The sequence below is a fragment of the Leptonychotes weddellii genome, chromosome 16 (genome assembly GCF_054177405.1).
Source record: "Leptonychotes weddellii isolate Sample4059 chromosome 16, ASM5417740v2, whole genome shotgun sequence".
In the NCBI taxonomy this organism is placed as follows: domain Eukaryota; kingdom Metazoa; phylum Chordata; class Mammalia; order Carnivora; family Phocidae; genus Leptonychotes; species Leptonychotes weddellii.
In genome coordinates this window covers 18308071-18314083 of record NC_138384.1, presented here as the reverse complement: position 1 = coordinate 18314083, position 6013 = coordinate 18308071, and positions in this window count along the sequence as shown.

The following is a 6013-nucleotide window of genomic DNA, read 5'->3' as shown; positions in this document are numbered from 1 at the left end:
TTTGAGGTGCGATGAAGAAAAGGATAGGATATACCCAACAATGGCTTGCAAAATTTGCTCCTCAGCTTAAATCCATTTGCAGTACACACCCTAATGGGAGATGATGATTTTTTTATGAAATAAATACATGTAGCAACGAATCCATCATCGCCTTGTTATTGCAACAGATAAAATGTACACGAGTAGATATCTATCATATATCGGTCACCATTTAAAATAAGGCTACCATAGAGGACAGATTGCAAATTATACAAAACAGCCCCAAATTACACTCTTTCCTGGGCCTGTTGTACTGGATCCCAGTATGCCCTTTGCTCAAATCGTAGCAATCAGTAACCATTTTGCCCCTGGTGCTTTCAGCCGCGGCCAACTCATGATTGAGGCAGTGGGAGGTGTCGGGAACAGACTACGGGCTTCCGGCAGTCCCAGACCTGCCGCTCACTAATCAGTGTGACCTTGAACAAGTCACTTAAAATGTCTGGCCTCAGTCTCCCCGCCTTTGAAACCCAGGGGTTGGTGGTTGGTTAATGTTCAAAGGCCTTGTCACTGACAATAACGCACACTTCACACGCATTTCCAATTTGCCTGCTTAGGGACAGCAAATCACACCCCCACCCCCATAAGCCCACCGAGACAGGCCAACCCGTCTGTGCCTGGGTGTCCTTGTCCCCTCCACCCCTCCACAGCATCCCCTGTCACAAAGCTTAATCCCGTTTGAAGCTCTGGGGAGCCCAACGTCCTGACTAATTTGCCTGACTGCTCAGCCAGCAAGCCGGCCTTGGTGGGCTCATTTGCCATTCCAGTGACATTTGGCTCGGGCTCCAGCAGGAATTGTCCCTGTCCCTCCAAATGGCCATCTTGGATACTATGAAATTAAAGATTAGAATACCGACCGCTGAAGCACCCCACTCCATCCAGTGAACACTGCAGATGTTTCTGCCATTTACAGCCCCGAGAAGAGCCAGGCCCCACTTGGGCAGTTGGAGTCGGTCCTAAATTACCTAAAGAGCCCAAGTGCTGGGCCTGGGCTCCATTTGTTTACAAAATAGGCACTTTCAAAGGCCCTTTACTAGGGACTGGCAATTCCCAGGTCCCCTGCTATAGGCTGATGCATAATGCATAAGATGCTGGGAAATGTGTATTCATGAGGGCGGCTTGGCTTTTGTCAAAAAGAACTGTGAAATATTATGATGGAACAATTTTCATTTCTGCCACATTGTTTTTATAGTGCATTCATGACTGGGGATTGAGGGCTTTTCGAGTTTTGTCTGGTGCAGATGTTGCAGTGCTGAGAGCTGCTTCAGACATCCTTATTTTCCAACTTTGTTGCTGACAATTACATGAGGGGGATGGTTCTCACGGGAGACAAAGGATATATGTCCTCAAGTGATCTTGTCCTAAATTTATTCGGGAGGGAAGGACAAGAAGGAGGGAAGGGGGAAGGAGGGAAAGAAGGGGGCAGAAACGAATGTTTGAAGAAGCCTCCTGAGTGCCAGGCCTTGGGCGAAGGCTTCTCTCATTGCTTCTCCCTTACTCCTAGAAGGGGGCCATCACCTCCATTTTCCATATGAGGAAACGGAGGCCTAGCAAGGCTGAGCCACTTGTCTGAAATCACGTAAGCTTTGAGTTGCGAAGCCCGGGTTTGAATCCACTCTGCCACGCCCAAGCTTCTATTCTTCTCCGGCACCAAGCTACGAGAAGTGAAACCAGGGAGGACTCTCCTTCTGCAGGCCATCGAGAGACCTGGGACACAGGGTGAGCCGCGCACAAGTGGCCACTGGGTGAGGAACACCTGGAGGAGAAGGGCTGGGATCCGTGTCGGGCATCTGGGCGCCATGTTCAGGCAAGCACACATCTTGGGAGGTTGAGGAACCTGCTGAGACTCCATAGCTTCTGCCTTCTGGTGCCAGCATTATACCAGCTCAGATCTTCTGCACCACAAATCCCATCCTTGTGTCACCACGCCGCTGGCTGCCTCCTAGTCTGGGAAATGCTGGTCCCTTTGGTCGAGCCCTCAAGCCAGGAGGGAATGAATTCCTGGAGGCAGGAATTGTGGCTTCATTTTCCCTGGATCCCCAGGGTTGGCGTAGCTCCAGGCAAGCTCAGAGGCAGGTTCCCACACACACTTTAAATGTATCCAGCATGAAAGAGAGGCCCAGGCTCCAGGCAAACTCTGTGGCAAAAGGGTAGACTGTCAGGGAAGCCAAGCAAAGAAAGGAAGGTGGGAGTGCCCAGGGCCTTGCCCCGGGAGAGCGGTGCAGGTGGGCGTAGCGCAGGGGTCTCCTAAGGCCAACACATATTCAGACCACTGAGCAGGTGAATGGCAGAGAGAGGGCAGAGAGCAGAACAGGGAATGAAGGAGCGCCGAAGGCAAAGGTGGGTCCCTTCCACAGGCCAGGCCAGAGCAGAGCCTTGAGGCCCATGCTGCAGGGAGGAAAGGCAGAGCTTTCAGCTCGAGGGAGCCCACGGACAGGAAATCCCTGGCCGCCACTGAAGACCCACCGCTCCTGCTCATGGACATGACCCAAGTGAGTTTGGAAGTTCTGCAAACATGGAGACACGGATGTGTCTCCTGAATGTCTGGCGGGGAGTTTGTGAGGATCTCCAGACATGCCCAGGTCCATTTTGTTTTCTACACCAACATCTTCATTGTTCTGGAACTTCCAGGGGTCAATCCCTAGTGTTACAAAGGTGGTCCTCACCGCAAATGCAGCCCCACAAACCTCTCTGCCCATTTCTAAAGCAGACCATGCTCTTTCTTCCCTGAGGGTCTTGGCATTGGCCGTTCCTCTGCCTCCAGCACCATCCACTCCCTCTCTAGTCAGGGCTGGTGCCTGCCCACTCTGCAGACCTCAGGTTACCTGGTTGGCTCTCTCATCCCAGTGTTTCCCATCCGAGCGGGCTGTCCAGGTTTGCGGTTGTTGGTGTGCTGGTTATTGTCTGGTTGTCTGCCTCCAGTTGTAATGAAAGTCTGTGAGAGCAGGGATCAGGCTCGATCTGTCCACCCTTCTCTGCCCGGCACCCAGCGTCATGCCTAGGACGTGGGAATGAATGAATCAGCCCACAGCATGTTGCACCAGAGGATGAGTAAGGCGTATCTAAAGGGATTAAAATCCAACAATTTGCTCTCCTGCCACACAGGGCACTTCCGCCTATTTGGATAAGCAAACCCGGGCCAGGCGCAAGTACCAAAGCATGAAAAAACAGATCAAAGCTCACTGCAACCAAGTCCAAGAGTTTGCCCTGACCCTTCTTCCCCTCAGCAGTCAGGCAGAGTCTTCTAAAAGATTGGAACATATGTGGTTTCAAAACCACACACTCCCAGGTACAAGTGTAACCATTAGGCTCAGTTTTTCTCCATCAGCATGAAAGAGAGTGACGTCCCCTGCTGGCGTTGCCGTGAAAACTGACTTAGAGCAGTGTTTCAACCAAGGGTGATTTTGTCCCTCAGGGGACATTTGGCAAACGTCTGAAGACATTTCTGATTGTCACAATAGGGGTACAGCAACAAGGGATACTGTGAAATGTCCTACAAAGCACAAGACAGCCTCCACTCGGCCCCAAATGTCAGCAGTACTGAGGGCCAAAAACACCAAGTCAGAGAGGTTGCAGCCATACAAGAAGTCTTCATATCCCCCCTTTCCCGTGACTGGGGCCACCTGCAGACACCTGCGAGGGGTCTTTCAGCCGTGTCTGAATCCTCCCTGAGAGCTCCTTCTCAAGGAATACCTGTTATCTTCATCTGTGCGAGCTGCTGGGGCAGAATACCATAGACGGAGTGGCTTAAGCACAAACACTTACTCCTCACAGTTCTGGAAGCTGGGAAGTCGGACATCGAGGCACCAGCAGAGTCGTGTCTGGTGAGAGCCTACTCCCCAGTACATCAACGGCTGCCTTTTTTGGGGTGCACCCCCTTGGTGGAAGGGGTGAGGGAGCTCTCTGGGGTCCCTTTCATGAGGGCACTGATCCCATCACAAGGGCTCTACCTTCATGACCTCATCACCTCCCAAAGGTCTCCCCTCCAAATACCATCCTATTGGAGATTAGGGGGCGTGGAGGGGGGTGCAAACATTCAGTCTACAGCACCTGTCTTCCACTTGCTATTAAAGTCCTTTTCTCACCTCTACATTCCAATCTGCCCACCAAGAAGCCACCACCTGGTCTCCTGGCCGTCAGTCCTGTTTGTTCCTACCACACGGACGGCGCACAGCAGCACGATTCAGCCTGCCTGTGGCTGAGGCTTTCTCACACAACACTGCCACTTCCTCCGGCCCTCCTTAGGCCGTAGCACAAAGCATCGCCTCCTAAGGACAGAACCCGATTCATGACAAAGGAGAGGGCTTCCCGGGCAGGCAAATCCAGGGTCCTCATTATAGGGCTCCTTCCTAATTGTCTGGCTTTGCTCATTTGCAAAATGGGCACAACCAACTGCAAGGATCAGGCTCTCCCTGAGCATCTGAGACATAGTATTTGACATGGTGCGTGTCGGCAATAAAATGCCCTTTTTCCCCTTCACCTGCAGAGCTTAGTCAAGGCCTGAGAAGTTGACTGCTGAGTCAAACTCTCTTGAATGGAATGGTTTTTGTTTTCTGATCCTTGAGAGCCAAGACTCTTGCCAGGTAGGGTAGAGAGGCAAGAGGCTTCAAGGGGTCTATTTGGAGGAGCACATTTTCTTCCTAAGATATCTTTCCATTTCATTGCTCTCCCCCACACAGAGCTAAAGGGGTTCTCCTTCCCTCAGCAAAGGCCTGGCAGCACGGATTCCCCAACTCTCCTTATTCTGATCACCCCTCCCGAGAATGAGCCAGTCACTTGTGGCGAGCACTAGGCTACCTGGGAAAGTACCATTGCCAAGTCTGCGCCCCATCTGTAGCTGCGTGAAATGGTGTGTTCACATCCTACAAAAACAAAGGGCCTCACAGCTCTTCAGACTCCTGGACATAATTTCCAGGACACGCAGTGATTCTAGAAGGAGAATGTCAAAGGGGGCTGGCGACTCGGGGAGCAGGCAGAACTCCATTCACCTCCAGCTACTGAGGCAAGTCCGGCAGACTCAGGGCCATAGATCCAGCCAAGTGTGGGCTCCCCAGGGCCTCCTTCACCTCATTCACAGCCCACTTTTTATGAAGCTCATACAGAAACATCAAGAGGGGAGAACAGTACTGAGAGACTGGCTGAGGGTACACCTGTTTCATTTGTTGGGAGGCCACCCAGGATGGCACACAGGTCCCTTTGTTCATAGTCCCAGTCTCCATGGAGGCCAGAGGACAATGATATTCTAGCCCTGAATGAGCCAACTAACCAGGCATGCTTTCGAGCAGACTTCACCTGTCGGTTCTATTACAGTGTTGGGTTGCCGAAGGTCCCAGTTCCTCCCCTCAACCCGCCTCCACCAAGGGCCTGAAGGAGAGGCGACATGGGACCAAGCAGAAGACACGGCAAGAGCGTGAGTGGCTTACTCTGAAGATCTTGCTAAGATGTGCAGCTGTCCGCGCAAAGACAGGGAGCCATCCTAGCAGGCCTCAAGCAGAGGGAGCTAATGATTTAGGAGGAGAAAGCAGAAGGCTGTAGCAGACACTAAGCCACAGACACAGGAATGGCCACACTTGAAGAGGCCAGCTGATGGGAGCAGCTGCAGAATACTTTACTTCAGTGACTCAGAGTTTTACCACTTCTGAGAGACCAGTCACAGCTAAGTCTGATCAGCCTTAATACGTAAAACATAGCCCAGAAACTGGCAGAGAGTAACAGACACTATGTTCACAGCGCTGACTGATACCAGGGACGGCGTGAACCCCTGGGGCACACTGGGCTCTAGAGAGGGGGAAATCTGCTCTGGCCCCCTTCTGTGCCTCACTGTCCCCATCTGTGACATGGGGACAGGAACTCTGCCTGGCTTATCTATTGCAAGGATCAGAGTAGAGGATTCAGAAAAGATAAATCTTTAAATACTGAAGGACTAGGAATCAACCCTCCGCAGATGGAAGTTCTAGTATCATTTCTTCTGGAAGCT